The sequence below is a fragment of the Petromyzon marinus genome, chromosome 13 (assembly GCF_048934315.1).
Source record: "Petromyzon marinus isolate PM22_M1 ecotype Great Lakes invasive population chromosome 13, UKy_Petmar_22M1.pri1.0, whole genome shotgun sequence".
Classification (NCBI taxonomy): domain Eukaryota; kingdom Metazoa; phylum Chordata; class Hyperoartia; order Petromyzontiformes; family Petromyzontidae; genus Petromyzon; species Petromyzon marinus.
Window position 1 is genome coordinate 14,426,071 of NC_133679.1, and position 20,684 is coordinate 14,446,754.

General features: G+C 51.8%; 1 protein-coding gene across 1 annotated transcript in view; it reads right to left on the reverse strand.

Moving 5' to 3' along the window:
* Nucleotides 1-12,519, reverse strand: part of LOC116942077 (uncharacterized) — a 35,350-nt gene extending 22,831 nt beyond the window's left edge. The window contains exon 1 of the mRNA XM_032953636.2: nt 12,342-12,519. The gene's annotated coding sequence lies outside the window, so the exon portion shown is untranslated. The remainder of the gene's footprint in view (nt 1-12,341) is intronic.
* Between the last annotated feature and the right edge of the window lie 8,165 nt (nt 12,520-20,684).

A 20,684-nucleotide genomic window follows, 5' to 3' on the forward strand; every position in this document is an offset into this window, starting at 1 on the left:
CAAAAACACAAGGGTGGACTAGACATTGTGTAAAAAACACAAGGGTGGACTAGACATTGTTTCAAAAACACAAGGGTGGACTAGACATTGTGTCAAAAACACAAGGGTGGACTTGACATTGTGTCAAAACACAAGGGTGGACTAGACATTGTGTCAAAAACACAAGGGTGGACTAGACATTGTGTAAAAAACACAAGGGTGGACTAGACATTGTGTCAAAAACACAAGGGTGGACTTGACATTGTGTCAAAACACAAGGGTGGACTAGACATTGTGTCAAAAACACAAGGGTGGACTAGACATTGTGTCAAAAACACAAGGGTGGACTTGACATTGTGTCAAAAACACATTGGTGGACTAGACATTGTGTCAAAAACACATTGGTGGACTAGACATTGTGTCAAAAACACATTGGTGGACTTGACATTGTGTCAAAAACACATTGGTGGACTTGACATTGTGTCAAAAACACAAGGGTGGACTAGACATTGTGTCACAAACACAAGGGTGGACTAGACATTGCGTCAAAAACACAAGGGTGGACTAGACATTGTGTAAAAAACACAAGGGTGGACTAGACATTGTGTCAAAAACACAAGGGTGGACTAGACATTGTGTCAAAAACACAAGGGTGGACTAGACATTGTGTCAAAAACACAAGGGTGGACTAGACATTGTGTCAAAAACACAAGGGTGGACTAGACATTGTGTCAAAAACACAAGGGTGGACTTGACATTGTGTCAAAACACAAGGGTGGACTAGACATTGTGTCAAAAACACAAGGGTGGACTAGACATTGTGTCAAAAACACAAGGGTGGACTTGACATTGTGTCAAAAACACATTGGTGGACTAGACATTGTGTCAAAAACACATTGGTGGACTAGACATTGTGTCAAAAACACATTGGTGGACTTGACATTGTGTCAAAAACACAAGGGTGGACTAGACATTGTGTCAAAAACACAAGGGTGGACTTGACATTGTGTCAAAACACAAGGGTGGACTAGACATTGTGTCAAAAACACAAGGGTGGACTAGACATTGTGTCACAAACACAAGGGTGGACTAGACATTGTGTCACAAACACAAGGGTGGACTAGACATTGTGTCAAAAACACAAGGGTGGACTAGACATTGTGTAAAAAACACAAGGGTGGACTAGACATTGTGTCAAAACACAAGGGTGGACTTGACATTGTGTCAAAAACACAAGGGTGGACTAGACATTGTGTCAAAAACACAAGGGTGGACTAGACATTGTGTCAAAAACACAAGGGTGGACTAGACATTGTGTCAAAAACACAAGGGTGGACTTGACATTGTGTCAAACACAAGGGTGGACTAGACATTGTGTCAAAAACACAAGGGTGGACTAGACATTGTGTCAAAAACACAAGGGTGGACTAGACATTGTGTCAAAAACACAAGGGTGGACTTGACATTGTGTCAAAACACAAGGGTGGACTAGACATTGTGTCAAAAACACATTGGTGGACTTGACATTGTGTCAAAAACACAAGGGTGGACTAGACATTGTGTCAAAAACACAAGGGTGGACTTGACATTGTGTCAAAACACAAGGGTGGACTAGACATTGTGTCAAAAACACAAGGGTGGACTAGACATTGTGTCACAAACACAAGGGTGGACTAGACATTGTGTCACAAACACAAGGGTGGACTAGACATTGTGTCAAAAACACAAGGGTGGACTAGACATTGTGTAAAAAACACAAGGGTGGACTAGACATTGTGTCAAAACACAAGGGTGGACTTGACATTGTGTCAAAAACACAAGGGTGGACTAGACATTGTGTCAAAAACACAAGGGTGGACTAGACATTGTGTCAAAAACACAAGGGTGGACTAGACATTGTGTCAAAAACACAAGGGTGGACTTGACATTGTGTCAAACACAAGGGTGGACTAGACATTGTGTCAAAAACACAAGGGTGGACTAGACATTGTGTCAAAAACACAAGGGTGGACTAGACATTGTGTCAAAAACACAAGGGTGGACTTGACATTGTGTCAAAACACAAGGGTGGACTAGACATTGTGTCAAAAACACAAGGGTGGACTTGACATTGTTTCAAAACACAAACACATTGGGATGTGTCCAGAGAATAAAGCGTTGAATCAAAATCAGCGGTTTGTTATCCGAGTAAGTAACCCGTTGAGGATTGGCAGCTCTCTTTCGAGGGTGACTCTGCCAGCGAGTCAACAACCAAGATATAAAATACATATTTGTAAATATACTAGGTAAATACAGCCAAACGATCTCCCAAAACAATCGCTCACAATTCGCATTTGAAATGTGTTTCGACCTCAATCGTGTTTGTCCGTCTTAAGCGAGTTACACAGTGACGGCAGAGAGAGAGGGAGACGCCACCGCAGAGGGAGACGCCACCGCCGACACGCGGTGCTGTCAAAACCTTTGGGGCAGCAGCAACACGCACGGAACGCATTTTGAACCAAGGTCCGTACGGGATCTAGGAATCGTAAACAAACAAGCGGACACGTCGTCGCAAGATTTATCATCTCTCTCTCTCCGTACGTGCAGCGTGTGTGTGTGTTTGTTTGTTTGTTTTGGATTTGAATCGACACCGACCCGATGGCTCGGAGGGTAAGACGCCGATAGGTGACGAAGACGGATCGAATTGTCCGGATTGGTCGCGCGCAGAGAGAAGGAGTGGATGAGACGGACTCGCGCTCGGTTAATTGCGACCGAGAGAGCAGGCGAGAGAGAGAGAGAGAAATCGAGAGAGCGAGAGACGCGCGTGCACGTGGAGAAACCACACGGCGGCGGCAGGGTGTGTGGGGTCAAGACGTCGACCACTCTGACTGCGAGAAGATTTTTGTTGTTGTACGTGGGGGGGGGGGGGGGGCTCGTGAACTGCGGCGTGGGTGGCGGCAGGAGACGCCTCGCTTAGAGGGGACGGTGACGAGCGGCGGGTGAGGCTAACGACGCAGCGGCAGGTACAGCAAAACGAGAATCGATGTTTTTGTTATTTTACCAGGTAAGGCCCCACTGAGCTGGATCGCTCTTTTGCAGAAGCGATCTGGCGATCACAAATTATTGCTCAACGAAGCGGCGTTGTCACCGCGTGAGAATTCACAGCAGCCAAATGCTCTAGACGCGTGGCGTTGATTCCGAATGTGGAGGGAACAAAACCGGAGGACCCGCAGAAAAACCCACGCGACCACCGGGGAGAGACAGGGACACGCCAGGGTCGGGAGAGAACCCGCAACCTCCTGTATACCAGGCGAGGGAGTTAACATCTCACCAGGGTCGGGATAGAACCCACAACCTCCTGTATACCAGGCGAGGGAGTTAACATCTCATCAGGGTCGGGATAGAACCCACAACCTCCTGTATACCAGGCGAGGGAGTTAACATCTCATCAGGGTCGGGATAGGACCCACGACCTCCTGTATACCAGGCGATGGAGTTAACATCTCATCAGGTTCGTGATAGAACCCACAACCTCCTGTATACCAGGCGAGGGAGTTAACATCTCACCAGGGTCGGGATAGAACAAACAACCTCCTGTATACCAGGCGAGGGAGTTAACATCTCACCAGCGTCGGGATAGAACCCACAACCTCCTGTATACCAGGCGAGGGAGTTAACATCTCATCAGGGTCGGGATAGAACCCACAACCTCCTGTATACCAGGCGAGGGAGTTAACATCTCATCAGGATCGGGATAGAACCCACAACCTCCTGTATACCTGGCGAGGGAGTTAACATCTCACCAGGGTCGTAATAGAACCCACAACCTCCTGTATACCAGGCGAGGGAGTTAACATCTCATCAGGGTCGGGATAGGACCCACGACCTCCTGTATACCAGGCGATGGAGTTAACATCTCACCAGGGTCGGGATAGAACCCACAACCCCCTGTATACCAGGCGGGGGAGTTAACATCTCACCAGGGTCGGGATAGAACCCACAACCTCCTGTATACCAGGCGAGGGAGTTAACATCTCACCAGGGTCGGGATAGAACCCACAACCTCCTGTATACCAGGCGAAAGAGTTAACATCTCATCAGGGTCGGGATAGAACCCACAACCTCCTGTATACCAGGCGAGGAAGTTAACATCTCATCAGGATCGGGATAGAACCCACAACCTCCTGTATACCAGGCGAGGGAGTTAAAATCTCACCAGGGTCGTAATAGAACCCACAACCTCCTGTATACCAGGCGAGGGAGTTAACATCTCATCAGGGTCGGGATAGGACCCACGACCTCCTGTATACCAGGCGATGGAGTTAACATCTCATGAGGTTCGGGATAGAACCCACAACCTCCTGTATACCAGGCGAGGGAGTTAACATCTCACCAGGGTCGGGATAGAACCCACAACCTCCTGTATACCAGGCGAGGGAGTTAACATCTCACCAGGGTCGGGATAGAACCCACAACCTCCTGTATACCAGGCGAGGGAGATAACATCTCATCAGGGTCGGGATAGAACCCACAACCTCCTGTATACCAGGCGAGGGAGTTAACATCTCATCGGGGTCGGGATAGAACCCACAACCTCCTGTATACCAGGCGAGGGAGTTAACATCTCACCAGGGTCGGGATAGAACCCACAACCTCCTGTATACCAGGCGATGGAGTTAACATCTCATCAGGATCGGGATAGAACCCACAACCTCCTGTATACCAGGCGAGGGAGTTAACATCTCACCAGGGTCGGGATAGAACCCACGACCTCCTGTATACCAGGCGAGGGAGTTAACATCTCACCAGGGTCGGGATAGAACCCACAACCTCCTGTATACCAGGCGAGGGAGTTAACATCTCACCAGGGTCGTAATAGAACCCACAACCTCCTGTATACCTGGCGAGGGAGTTAACATCTCACCAGGGTCGGGATAGAACCCACAACCTCCTGTATACCAGGCGAGGGAGTTAACATCTCATCAGGGTCGGGATAGAACCCACAACTTCCTGTACACCAGGCGAGGGAGTTAACATCTCATCAGGGTCGAGATAGAACCCACGACCTCCTGTATACCAGGCGAGGGAGTTAACATCTCATCGGGGTCGGGATAGAACCCACAACCTCCTGTATACCAGGCGAGGGAGCTAACATCTCACCAGGGTCGTAATAGAACCCACAACCTCCTGTATACCAGGCGAGGGAGTTAACATCTCACCAGGGTCAGGATAGAACCCACAACCTCCTGTATACCAGGCGAGGGAGTTAACATCTCATCGGGGTCGGGATAGAACCCACAACCTCCTGTATACCAGGCGAGGGAGTTAACATCTCACCAGGGTCGGGATAGAACCCACAACCTCCTGTATACCAGGCGATGAAGTTAACATCTCATCAGGATCGGGATAGAACCCACAACCTCCTGTATACCAGGCGAGGGAGTTAACATCTCACCAGGGTCGGGATAGAACCCACAACCTCCTGTATACCAGGCGAGGGAGTTAACATCTCACCAGGGTCGGGATAGAACCCACAACCTCCTATATACCAGGCGAGGGAATTAACATCTCATCGGGGTCGGGATAGAACCCACAACCTCCTGTATACCAGGCGAAGGAGCTAACATCTCACCAGGGTCGGGATAGAACCCACAACCTCCTGTATACCAGGCGAGGGAGTTAACATCTCACCAGGGTCGGGATAGAACCCACAACCTCCTGTATACTAGGCGAGGGAGTTAACGTCTCATCAGGGTCGGGATAGAACCCACAACCTCCTGTATACCAGGCGAGGGAGTTAACATCTCATCAGGGTCGGGATAGAACCCACAACCTCCTGTATACCAGGCGAGGGAGTTAACATCTCACCAAGGTCGGGATAGAACCCACAACCTCCTGTATACCAGGCGAGGGAGTTAACATCTCACCAGGGTCGGGATAGAACCCACAACCTCCTGTATACCAGGCGAGGGAGTTAACATCTCACCAGGGTCGGGATAGAACCCACAACCTCCTGTATACCAAGCGAGGGAGTTAACATCTCACCAGGGTCGGGATAGAACCCACAACCTCCTGTATACCAGGCGAGGGAGTTAACATCTCATCAGGGTCGGGATAGAACCCACAACCTCCTGTATACCAGGCGAGGGAGTTAACATCTCACCAGGGTCGGGATAGAACCCACAACCTCCTGTATACCAGGCGAGAGAGTTAACATCTCACCAGCGTCGGGATAGAACCCACAACCTCCTGTATACCAGGCGAGGGAGTTAACATCTCATCAGGGTCGGGATAGAACCCACAACCTCCTGTATACCGGGCGAGGGAGTTAACATCTCACCAGGGTCGGGATAGAACCCACAACCTCCTGTATACCAGGCGAGGGAGTTAACATCTCACCAGCGTCGGGATAGAACCCACAACCTCCTGTATACCAGGCGAGGGAGTTAACATCTCATCGGGGTCGGGATAGAACCCACAACCTCCTGTATACCAGGCGAAGGAGCTAACATCTCACCAGGGTCGGGTTAGAACCCACAACCTCCTGTATACCAGGCGAGGGAGTTAACATCTCACCAGGGTCGGGATAGAACCCACAACCTCCTATATACCAGGCGAGGGAGTTAACATCTCATCGGGGTCGGGATAGAACCCACAACCTCCTGTATACCAGGCGAAGGAGCTAACATCTCACCAGGGTCGGGTTAGAACCCACAACCTCCTGTATACCAGGCGAGGGAGTTAACATCTCACCAGGGTCGGGATAGAACCCACAACCTCCTGTATACCAGGCGAGGGAGTTAACATCTCATCAGGGTCGGGATAGAACCCACAACCTCCTGTATACCAGGCGAGGGAGTTAACATCTCATCGGGGTCGGGATAGAACCCACAACCTCCTGTATACCAGGCGAGGGAGGTAACATCTCACCAGGGTCGGGATAGAACCCACAACCTCCTGTATACCAGGCGAGGGAGTTAACATCTCACCAGGGTCGGGATAGAACCCACAACCTCCTGTATACCAGGCGAGGGAGTTAACGTCTCATCAGGGTCGGGATAGAACCCACAACCTCCTGTATACCAGGCGAGGGAGTTCACATCTCATCAGGGTCGGGATAGAACCCACAACCTCCTGTATACCAGGCGAGGGAGTTAACATCTAATCAGGGTCGGGATAGAACCCACAACCTCCTGTATACCAGGCGAGGGAGTTAACATCTCACCAGGGTCGGGATAGAACCCACAACCTCCTGTATACCAGGCGAGGGAGTTAACATCTCACCAGGGTCGGGATAGAACCCACAACCTCCTGTATACCAAGCGAGGGAGTTAACATCTCACCAGGGTCCGGATAGAACCCACAACCTCCTGTATACCAGGCGAGGGAGTTAACATCTCATCAGGGTCGGGATAGAACCCACAACCTCCTGTATACCAGGCGAGGGAGTTAACATCTCACCAGGGTCGGGATAGAACCCACAACCTCCTGTATACCAGGCGAGAGAGTTAACATCTCACCAGCGTCGGGATAGAACCCACAACCTCCTGTATACCAGGCGAGGGAGTTAACATCTCATCAGGGTCGGGATAGAACCCACAACCTCCTGTATACCGGGCGAGGGAGTTAACATCTCACCAGGGTCGGGATAGAACCCACAACCTCCTGTATACCAGGCGAGGGAGTTAACATCTCACCAGGGTCGGGATAGAACCCACAACCTCCTATATACCAGGCGAGGGAGTTAACATCTCATCGGGGTCGGGATAGAACCCACAACCTCCTGTATACCAGGCGAAGGAGCTAACATCTCACCAGGGTCGGGTTAGAACCCACAACCTCCTGTATACCAGGCGAGGGAGTTAACATCTCACCAGGGTCGGGATAGAACCCACAACCTCCTGTATACCAGGCGAGGGAGTTAACGTCTCATCAGGGTCGGGATAGAACCCACAACCTCCTGTATACCAGGCGAGGGAGTTAACATCTCATCAGGGTCGGGATAGAACCCACAACCTCCTGTATACCAGGCGAGGGAGTTAACATCTAATCAGGGTCGGGATAGAACCCACAACCTCCTGTATACCAGGCGAGGGAGGTAACATCTCACCAGGGTCGGGATAGAACCCACAACCTCCTGTATACCAGGCGAGGGAGTTAACATCTCACCAGGGTCGCGATAGAACCCACAACCTCCTGTATACCAGGCGAGGGAGTTAACATCTCATCAGGGTCGGGATAGAACCCACAACCTCCTGTATACCAGGCGAGGGAGTTAACATCTCATCAGGGTCGGGATAGAACCCACAATCTCCTGTATACCATGCGAGGGAGTTAACATCTCACCAGGGTCGGGATAGAACCCACAACCTCCTGTATACCAGGCGAGAGAGTTAACATCTCACCAGCGTCGGGATAGAACCCACAACCTCCTGTATACCAGGCGAGGGAGTTAACATCTCATCAGGGTCGGGATAGAACCCACAACCTCCTGTATACCGGGCGAGGGAGTTAACATCTCACCAGGGTCGGGATAGAACCCACAACCTCCTGTATACCAGGCGAGGGAGTTAACATCTCATCAGGGTCGGAATAGAACCCACAACCTCCTGTATACCGGGCGAGGGAGTTAACATCTCACCAGGGTCGGGATAGAACCCACAACCTCCTGTATACCAGGCGAGGGAGTTAACATCTCACCAGGGTCGGGATAGAACCCACAACCTCCTGTATACCAGGCGAGGGAGTTAACATCTCATCAGGGTCGGGATAGAACCCACAACCTCCTGTATACCAGGCGAGGGAGTTAACATCTCATCAGGGTCGGGATAGAACCCACAACCTCCTGTATACCAGGCGAGGGAGTTAACATCTCATCAGGGTCGGGATAGAACCCACAACCTCCTGTATACCGGGCGAGGGAGTTAACATCTCACCAGGGTCGGGATAGAACCCACAACCTCCTGTATACCAGGCGATGGAGTTAACATCTCATCAGGGTCGGGATAGAACCCACAACCTCATGTATACCGGGCGAGGGAGTTAACATCTCACCAGGGTCGGGATAGAACCCACAACCTCCTGTATACCAGGCGAGGGAGTTAACATCTCACCAGGGTCGGGATAGAACCCACAACCTCCTGTATACCAGGCGAGGGAGTTAACATCTCATCAGGGTCGGGATAGAACCCACAACCTCCTGTATACCAGGCGAGGGAGTTAACATCTCATCAGGGTCGGGATAGAACCCACAACCTCCTGTATACCAGGCGAGGGAGTTAACATCTCATCAGGGTCGGGATAGAACCCACAACCTCCTGTATACCAGGCGAGGGAGTTAACATCTCACCAGGGTCGGGATAGAACCCACAACCTCCTGTATACCAGGCGAGGGAGTTAACATCTCATCAGGGTCGGGATAGAACCCACAACCTCCTGTATACCAGGCGAGGGAGTTAACATCTCATCAGGGTCGGGATAGAACCCACAACCTCCTGTATACCGGGCGAGGGAGCTAACATCTCACCAGGGTCGGGATAGAACCCACAACCTCCTGTATACCAGGCGAGAGAGTTAACATCTCACCAAGGTCGGGATAGAACCCACAACCTCCTGTATACCAGGCGAGGGAGTTAACGTCTCATCAGGGTCGGGATAGAACCCACAACCTCCTGTATACCAGGCGAGGGAGTTAACATCTCATCAGGGTCGGGATAGAACCCACAACCTCCTGTATACCAGGCGAGGGAGTTAACATCTAATCAGGGTCGGGATAGAACCCACAACCTCCTGTATACCAGGCGAGGGAGTTAACATCTCACCAGGGTCGGGATAGAACCCACAACCTCCTGTATACCAGGCGAGGGAGTTAACATCTCACCAGGGTCGGGATAGAACCCACAACCTCCTGTATACCAAGCGAGGGAGTTAACATCTCACCAGGGTCCGGATAGAACCCACAACCTCCTGTATACCAGGCGAGGGAGTTAACATCTCATCAGGGTCGGGATAGAACCCACAACCTCCTGTATACCAGGCGAGGGAGTTAACATCTCACCAGGGTCGGGATAGAACCCACAACCTCCTGTATACCAGGCGAGAGAGTTAACATCTCACCAGCGTCGGGATAGAACCCACAACCTCCTGTATACCAGGCGAGGGAGTTAACATCTCATCAGGGTCGGGATAGAACCCACAACCTCCTGTATACCGGGCGAGGGAGTTAACATCTCACCAGGGTCGGGATAGAACCCACAACCTCCTGTATACCAGGCGAGGGAGTTAACATCTCACCAGGGTCGGGATAGAACCCACAACCTCCTATATACCAGGCGAGGGAGTTAACATCTCATCGGGGTCGGGATAGAACCCACAACCTCCTGTATACCAGGCGAAGGAGCTAACATCTCACCAGGGTCGGGTTAGAACCCACAACCTCCTGTATACCAGGCGAGGGAGTTAACATCTCACCAGGGTCGGGATAGAACCCACAACCTCCTGTATACCAGGCGAGGGAGTTAACGTCTCATCAGGGTCGGGATAGAACCCACAACCTCCTGTATACCAGGCGAGGGAGTTAACATCTCATCAGGGTCGGGATAGAACCCACAACCTCCTGTATACCAGGCGAGGGAGTTATCATCTAATCAGGGTCGGGATAGAACCCACAACCTCCTGTATACCAGGCGAGGGAGGTAACATCTCACCAGGGTCGGGATAGAACCCACAACCTCCTGTATACCAGGCGAGGGAGTTAACATCTCACCAGGGTCGCGATAGAACCCACAACCTCCTGTATACCAGGCGAGGGAGTTAACATCTCATCAGGGTCGGGATAGAACCCACAACCTCCTGTATACCAGGCGAGGGAGTTAACATCTCATCAGGGTCGGGATAGAACCCACAATCTCCTGTATACCATGCGAGGGAGTTAACATCTCACCAGGGTCGGGATAGAACCCACAACCTCCTGTATACCAGGCGAGAGAGTTAACATCTCACCAGCGTCGGGATAGAACCCACAACCTCCTGTATACCAGGCGAGGGAGTTAACATCTCATCAGGGTCGGGATAGAACCCACAACCTCCTGTATACCGGGCGAGGGAGTTAACATCTCACCAGGGTCGGGATAGAACCCACAACCTCCTGTATACCAGGCGAGGGAGTTAACATCTCATCAGGGTCGGAATAGAACCCACAACCTCCTGTATACCGGGCGAGGGAGTTAACATCTCACCAGGGTCGGGATAGAACCCACAACCTCCTGTATACCAGGCGAGGGAGTTAACATCTCACCAGGGTCGGGATAGAACCCACAACCTCCTGTATACCAGGCGAGGGAGTTAACATCTCATCAGGGTCGGGATAGAACCCACAACCTCCTGTATACCAGGCGAGGGAGTTAACATCTCATCAGGGTCGGGATAGAACCCACAACCTCCTGTATACCAGGCGAGGGAGTTAACATCTCATCAGGGTCGGGATAGAACCCACAACCTCCTGTATACCGGGCGAGGGAGTTAACATCTCCGAGCCACCGTGGTGCCGTGATGGAACGGACAGCGTCCGAGAGGACGGACGTCCGCTCCGGCGGAGATGGAGCGACGATCGAATCAGCTCACGGTGCAGGCGGCCGCATGGATCGCGCCGCGGGGAGATGGCGACGGCTTTGCGGGGGGAAAGGAAGAACGTCATCCAGCAGTGGATGGAACATGCCTGGTGGTGATGAAAATGATGTTGATGATGTATGTTGAACCTCCTTCTCTCTCACACCGTACGTAGCCAACCCGTGCTAATCGAAGGTGCGGAGCGGGTGAGGAGCGGGTGAGTGGTGGAGTCGAATGAGATGTGGTTGTTGGTGATGATGGTGATGATGGTGACGGTGGGATTATTTTTGGTGATGATGATGGTGAGATTAATGTTGGTGATGTTGGTGATGATTTTTGGATGAATATTGGTGATGTTGGTGATGATGATGGGATTAATGTTGGTGATGATTGTGATGGTGGTGGTGGGATTAATGTTGGTGATGTTGGTGATGATGGTGACGGTGGGATTATTTTTGGTGATGATGATGGTGAGATTAATGTTGGTGATGTTGGTGATGATTTTTGGATGAATATTGGTGATGTTGGTGATGATGATGGGATTAATGTTGGTGATGATTGTGGTGGTGGTGGTGGTGGGATTAATGTTGGTGATGTTGGTGATGATTTTGGGATGAATGTTGGTGATGATGATGGGATTAATGTTGGTGATGATGATGGGATTAATGTTGATGATGTTGGTGATGATGGTGGAATTAATGTTGGTGATGATGATGGGATTAGTGTGTATAAATACGAACTAACTTAACGGTGAGAGATGGTGCAAGTGTTCGCACCTCTGTTGTGCTCGCCACCTGGAGATGGGCGACTCTCTCTTCGGGACCCCGCGTAACCCGTCGGCCCCTCCTGCGCTTCTTCCTGACCCCGCCGATGGTGGAGTTCAAAGGGGATCCGTGTGGAACCCGCCGCAGGTCCTCAGCGAAACGGGGTCTCCTGTCACAACGGGGGTCTCTATATAGGGGATGGCGTGGTCGGGCGGGGGGAGAGGGGGCGGGGCGCTGAGGATCGCGCGTCGACACACGCAAAAACAAAGATCCCCCGTGTAGCCTGTGACAGACTTGGGGCAAGTGCTGTTGGGGGGTGGCGCCTATGAAGGCTGGCACAGCACACAAGGGGGTGGGTGGCCGCAAACACGCCCGGCCGCCTTTGTCTCTCGAGTGGCGATGTTTACACACCACACCAGGTACTCATTTGTGGCTGGGTCGACCTAAGGGAGGCCCAGGACCGGTGTTGGCCATGAGCGGGAATCTAACTCGAAGAGTTCATAGCGCGGCGCGCTAACTGCTACACTACCGCTCCCCACGCAGACACACGTAGAGACACAGACACACATAGAGACACAGACACACATAGAGACACAGACACACATAGAGACACAGACGCACATAGAGACACAGACACACATAGAGACACACATAGAGACATAGACGTACATAGAAACACAGACACACATAGAGACATAGACACACATAGAGACACACATAGAGACACAGACACACATAGAGACACAGACACACATAGAGACACAGACACACATAGAGACACAGACACACATAGAGACACACATAGGGACACAGACGTACATAGAAACACAGACACACATAGAGACACACATAGAGACATAGACACACATAGAGACACACATAGAGACACAGACACACATAGAGACACAGACACACATAGAGACACAGACACACATAGAGACACAGACACACAGAGAGACACAGACGCACATAGAGACACAGACACACATAGAGACACACATAGAGACACAGACGTACATAGAGACAAAGACACACATAGAGACACACATAGAGACATAGACACACATAGAGACACAGACACACATAGAGACAGACATACATAGAGACACAGACGCACATAGAGACACAGACACACATAGAGACACACATAGAGACACACAGAGACACAGACACACATGGAGACACAGACGCACATAGAGACATACATAGAGACACAGACGCACATAGAGACAGACACACATAGAGACACAGACACACATAGAGACACGGACACACATAGAGACACACATAGAGACACAGACACACATAGAGACACAGATGCACATAGAGACACAGACACACATAGAGACACAGACACGCATAGAGACACAGACACACATAGAGACACACATAGAGACACAGACACACATAGAGACACAGATGCACATAGAGACACAGACACACATAGAGACACAGACACACATAGAGACACACATAGAGACACAGACACACATAGAGACACAGACGCACATAGAGACACAGACAAACATAGAGACACAGACGCACATAGAGACACAGACACACATAGAGACACACATAGAGACACAGACACACATAGACACACAGACGCACATAGAGACACAGACACACATAGAGACACAGACGCACATAGAGACACAGACACACATAGAGACACAGACACACATAGAGACACAGACACACAAAGAAACGCACACACACAGACACACATAGAGACACACATAGAGACACAGACACACATAGAGACACAGACACACATAGAGACACAGACACACATAGAGACACAGACACACATAGAGACACACAGACACACAGACACACATAGAGACACAGACACACATAGTAACGCACACACACATAGAGACACAGACGCACATAGAGACACACACACACAGACACACTGCGACACACGGGGTAACATACGCGAACCGTACCCACAGAAAGACAAACATTCCCCGTATCGGGTTTAACAGACTGTTGGGGGCAGGTGATGTTAGCGAGCACCTATTACAAAGACAGGAAATGGCTCACGATGGCGGTGGAGCTGTTGTGTGGCCAGAACGACATTCCACGCCCAGCCGCCTTTGTCTCCCCCAGTGCTGATATAGAAAAGCATTGGGTCGGGACACCATGAGACATTGCGGGCCGTCCATAAATGACGTCACGCACCTGGGTGGGGGGGTGGGTCAGACATTTGTGACGATGTGTGACGAGGCGGGGGGGGGGGGTTGAGAAATGTGACGTCACATCAAAATGCGCAACTTTAAATAAATATAGACAACACGTTGTACTTAATTAGACTTTTTTTAATGTATCCTACAACATGATAGTGCAGCGCCACATGAAATACGCACTACAATGACAATAGTTTAAAGCGATTTGAAGCATGGTTTTTTTTGGGGGGGGGGGGCAGAGCTTTGTGACGTCATATTTGAGGGGGGGTCTGACTTTTTGTGACGTCGTGTGACGAGGGGGGGGGGCGTCCAAAATCGCGTGACGTCATTTATGGACGCCCCCTTGATGAGGATGGTGAAGAGGGGGCTTTGACCGCTTTGTGATGTGAACCGCCTCACCACACACGTTGCCCATTAACGTGAATTGGTTCGCTGTCCCTCCCCCCCACCCCGCCCCATTCCGATGTATCTGTTGAAAACACATTCCCGAACAATCACAAGCACGTGGCCGTTTACCCTGACGACAACACAACAACAACAACACAACAACAACATTGTGATCCCCATGACAACCTCCACGACCTCCCTCAACTAAGAGTCCACTCTCCGAGATCGCCACCAGTGTCGCGTCCGTTCGTTTGGCAAATGAAATATCTCGGTGCGCTCTGCACGCGCCTGATGATTGCTTAGCAAGGGCCCGAGCGATGGGCGAGAGGAAGACTGAGCGCCGATTTGGTTCGTGAGTGGGCGAGTGATTGGGTTCTTGCTTGAGTGTGTGTGAGTGGCTTGTGTGTGAATGTGTGTGTGTGAGTGGTCTGGCCTAACAACCCCCTACCTCCTCGCGGTGCCGGACGGGCAACGCTGTCGTGGACAGTGCTGTGGGAGGGAGGGCCAATTCCGATTGGCCTTTCCCCTCATGGCATCTGTGACCACCACAGCAGCTAAATGGGGGCTCTGGACAGGTGCGAGGGGCTGGTAACCCCTCCACCTTCAAAAAATTACCACTAAACCACGTCTAAAATATCTAACTAATAAGCTTGTGCCGGAGGCCCCGGGGGGACAGGCGTCAATGACGTCTCCTTGCCAAACCCCATTTGGCGGAGCCAAAAGATTGAATCTTTACCTTCGGGGCTCCTCCAGAAACAACGAAAAGCCACGACGGATGGCCATGTGAATGCTCCAACGCTCACTGCGGAGGAGAGGCTGCCACTCCTCTGTCGGGAGCTGGACCGGTACCGCCTGGATCTCTATGGCATTCAGGAGGTCCAGTGGACTGGCTCTGGCTCGTGCCACCATGAGGGGTGGACAGTCCTCTACTCGGGGCAGGAGACTGCCAAACAACAGGGTGTGGCTCTTCTGCTGAACAAAAGAATGAAGGGGGCGTGGGAGCGTGGCGGTGAGGTGTGGGAAGCTGTAAGCCCCAGGCTACTTTGGGCTCGCCTTCCCATCAACCGGTGGTGAGGAGTGGTGGTCGTGGTTACTTATGCCCCTATCGAAGACGATGCATCATTGATGCATGCCGGGTCCAAGCAAGAACATCTGCTGGACTACATAGTGATGGAATAGCGGATGCGGGCCCATGTCCTTGACACCAGGACCTACCGTGGAGCTGATCTGCCCTCTGACCATCGACTAGTCATCTGTAAGATGCGCCTGCCATTCTTCCACTCCGGTGGTGGGTGTACACCCAGGACCTCATTCCAACCTAAGATGGCCTGGTCTCAGCTGATGAAAGTTGCAAGCGATAATTTCATCATCGCTTGCGGCTGGGGTTGGCATCATTCCCCACTCCTACTGATGTCGAGGGTAAATGGGCGAGGTTTAGGACTGTGACTCATGCAGCTGCAATGGCTGCTTTGGGTACGCGGTCCAGACCTCCCCAGAGACCCTGGCTGACAGAGGAGGTGTTCAGGATGGTTTAAAAATAGTGACAGGCCCACTCTAATCGTCTACAGCATCCCACTTCAGAGAATGAGGAGGCTTACCGCAGCCTTCGCTCCGAGGTTCAGAGAGCCGTGAGGCGCTGCAAGGATGGGTGGTGGTCGCGGGATGCTGAGGAGATGGAGTCTGCCTCAGTGGCCCGCGATCACAAATCCCTATTTAACTCCATCAGAAAAGTAACCTGCAGCACCACACCTATTATCATAATTAGGGGAAAAAACGGTGATCCAATCTCCGATGCCCAGGAACAGGTTTGCAGATTTGCTGAGCATTTCTGTGAGGTCCTGGGGTGGGGAAATCCTTCAGCCAGGAAAACAATGTGGCACAAAGTGGGGATGACCCTGCTGAGGCTGCGGTGCCTCAAATATTGGAAGAAGAAGTCACCCTTTGTGAGTGGCTGGCTGAGGTGCCATCTGTTGAGGAAGTACTGAAGGCGATCCAGAGTCTGAGACCAGGAAAGGCACCGGGCAGAGATGATCTCCCAAGCGAAATGCTGAGGGAGGGTGGCGTTTGTGCACAGACTGCCCTATATGACATCATAACAACAGTCTGGACCACTGGACAGGTTCCGCAGGATTGGAAGGATGCCCTGGTGGTCCCCCTCTTTAAGATGGGGGACCGCACAGACTGTAACAACTACAGGGGCATCTCACTCCTCAGTGTGCCGAGAAAGGTCCTAGCAAGGATTATTCAACATCGCCTTGCTAGGCACGCTGAGGAGAGGCTTGTGGAGCCCCAATGCGGTTACAGGAAAGGGCGGTCCTGCACAGATGCCATATTTTCTGTCCGTCTGCTACAGCAGAGGTGTAGGAAATTCCAACAAAACCTACATCTCTGCTTTATTGACCTGGTCAAGGCCTATGACACCATCAGTAGGCCTGGGCTCTGGGTTGTTCTTCGTGCTTTCAGAGTCCCTGACCCTCTGCTCATGATCATTAAGGACCTTCATGATGGTGAGCGGGCCCGGGTAAAACTACGTGGCCGGGAGTCACAGCCATTCCCTGTGCACCTTGGGGTGCGACAGGGATGTCCTCTGTCCTTTGACTCCCACATTATTTAACATCGATTTTGACCACGTAGTTCGTGAAGCCTTCAATAGCTGTACCGGAGGAATTTCCATTTGGTACAGATACAATGGGAGGTTGATCGATGCCCGGGTGCAGTCAAGAGATGGCTCCCTATTGGTCAACCACGTTATGTATGCCGATGATTTCGTAATTGCTGCTCATTCAGAGGAGGAGTTGGAGACGCTGCTGCTGAAACTGGAGCGTGCCACTAAGAGGTGGGGCCTTACCATCAGCCCCACCAAAACTAAGCACCTGTCTGGGTATTTTGTACCATCGGACACTCCACCCCCACAACTCCCAATTGGTGATGGGGCAGTTGTGGAGAGAGTGGACAGTTTCCCATACCTGGGCAGTGTGATCATGACCGGCTCCGGTTTAACAGCAGAGGTCTCACTCCGAATCAGTTGAGCGGCAATATCTTCTCATCGGTTGTGTAACGCTGTGTGGAAGCTACATGTTCCGTCGCTCCGCACGAAGCTTCAGGTCTTCTCGGCGACGGTCATTCCCTCCCTTCTCTACGCTTGCGAAGCGTGGACCCCCTAATGGAACATCTTCGCCGGTTAGAAACATTTAGGCTGGCCTGCCTACGATCCATCCTGGGTTTAACCAGGCTGGATTGTGTGAGGAGCTCACAAATCCTTGAAAGATCTGGGCAAAGTCCCATCGGTGAGCTCCTCCGGCAGGCAAGGCTGCGTTGGCTGGGTCATGTAGCCCGCATGCCCAGCCACCGCATGCCTAAACAGCTTTTGTTCGGCCGGATAGAGGGACTAAACGGACGCGGCATGGGCTAGAGAAGAGATGGAGTGATGTGGTACAGGAAGACGTGGAGCTGCCTGGGCTTGCCAATGACTGGTACCAGCGGTGTCAAGATCGGCCTCTGTGGAGGCGGCTCGTGAAGGACGCTACTTGGCAGTTGGAGGCAGTCGCCCTCCAACAACAACGGAGGGCGGAGGGGCGACGCTCACAACAACGAGCGGAGCGTCGTGTGGCTAAAGGACAGCAAGTTGGCACAGTAGGGGGCACATGTGGTGCATCAGCCAGTCATCTCAGTCAGTCGACCCGTGGTATCTGGGTCTGCCCCGTGACCTCCTGCCAGCGGGCGTTCGACCCTTCACGTGTCCTCATGGTGCACACGGCCTGGCACAAGCCTCGTGGTAACGTCACCCCCACTTAGTGGCGAATGGCGTTTGTTGTTGTGAATGTGTGAGTGGGTCACTAATTGGGTTCGAGAATAAGTGGGTGAATGGGTGACTGATCGGGTTCGTGAGTGGGTGAGTAGGTGAGTGGGTGAATGAGTGTGTTCCTGAGTGGGTGTGTATGTGCGTGAATGATTAGGGGAGTGAGTGAACTTAGTGAGTGTGTGTGAGTGGGTGAATGATTGCGTTCGTTAGTGTGTGTGTGAGTGTGTGAATGATTGGGTGAGTGGGTGGTGAGTGGGTCAGTGTATGTGTGTGAATGATTGGGTGAGTGGGTCAGTTTGTGTGTGTGAATGATTGGGTGAGTGGGTCAGTGTTTGTGTGTGTGAATGATTGAGCGAGTGAGTGGGTCAGTGTGTGTGAGTGGCGATGCGAGTAAAGTTCACGGGAACAGTCACCATGGTAGTAGCTGATGGATGTGTCTTGCCAGCGGGCTCCCACCTAATGGTTTAAATCAATGCCGTCTGCTGCTCCTGCTGGAGAATGATTGGACCGGATGCCCTGTAGACCGGTTGGCCAACGAGTTACATTTTTATTTGATTCATACGGACCGAGTGGGCGATTGAAACAGACTCCCGCTTGTTCGTTTATAATTGTATCACATCTGCTCGTCTGCCTTCTCGCGGAGGAGCGGTGGCGCAGTGGTTAGCGCACTGCGCTTTGTTTTTCCCACACGGGTATCCTGAACGGCCTCGATTCCGTGCCACGGCTGAAAATGAGCGGCGGGTCGCGTCGGAAGCGGTCCTTGCAGCAACCAACCCGTACTGTCGGGAATGGTGAAGTATGGTCACACAATCCGCAAGGGAGGGGCGTTCCTTCCCTTTGGCCCCGTTCAGAGTATCGACATCGAAAGCACTCGTCATTAATTCACCGATAACACCTTCATGCAAAGAGGACTGCAGAGGTAGGGCCATTGTTGGTGGTGTACGGCTACTCACCCCTTGGCTGCTGCTGCCTTCCTGCTCGTCTGTGATTCCTCCTCCTGGCGCCTCTGAGTCGTCCTCTCTCTCTCGCTATGAGTCGTTTCTCTCTCTCTTTCTCTGAGTCGTCCTCTCTCTCTGAGTCGTCCTCTCTCTCTCTGAGTCGTCCTCTCTCTCTGAGTCGTCCTCTCTCTCAGTCGACCTCTTTCTTTGAGTCGTCCTCTCTCTCCCTGAGTCATCCTCTCTCTCCCTGAGTCGTCCCCTCTCTCTCTTTGAGTCGTCCCCTCTCTCTCTCTGAGTCGTCCTCTCTCTCCCTGAGTCGTCCTCTCTCTGAGTCGTCCTCTCTCTCAGTCGTCCTCTCTCTCACACAGTCGCCCTCTATATCCCTGAGTCGTCCTCTCCCTCTCTGTCGTCCTCTCTCTCTGAATCGTCCTTTCTCTGTCTGAGTCGTCCTCTCTCTCTCAGTCGTCCTCTCTCTCTCTTTCTCTCTGAGTCGTCCTCTCCCTCCCTGAGTCGTTCTCTCTCTCTTTCTAAGTCACTCTTACTCTCTATCTGAGTCTCTCTCTCTGAGTCGTCCTCTCTCCGAGTCGTTCTCTCTCTCTGAGTCGTTCTCTCTCTCAGTCGTCCTCTCTCTCCCTGAGTCATCCTCTCTCTCCCTGAGTCGTCCTCTCTCTCTCTGAGTCGTCCTCTCTCTGAGTCGTCCTCTCTCTCTCAGTCGTCCTCTATCTCTCAGTCGTTCTCTCTCTCCCTGAGCCGTCCTCTCACTCCCTGAGTCATGCTCTCTCTCCCTGAGTCGTCCTCTATCTCTCTCTGAGTCGTCCTCTCTCTCAGTCGTCCTCTCTCTCTGAGTCGTCCTCTTCCTGAGTCGTTCTCTCCCTGAGTCGTCCTCTCTCAGTCGTCCTCTCTCTCTGAGTCGTCCTCTCTGTGAGTTGTTCTCTCTCTCTTTCTGAGTCACTCTTTCTCTCTATCTAAGTCTCTCTCTCTGAGTCGTCCTCTTTCTCCCTGAGTCGACCTATATCTCTCTCCGAGTTGTCCTCTC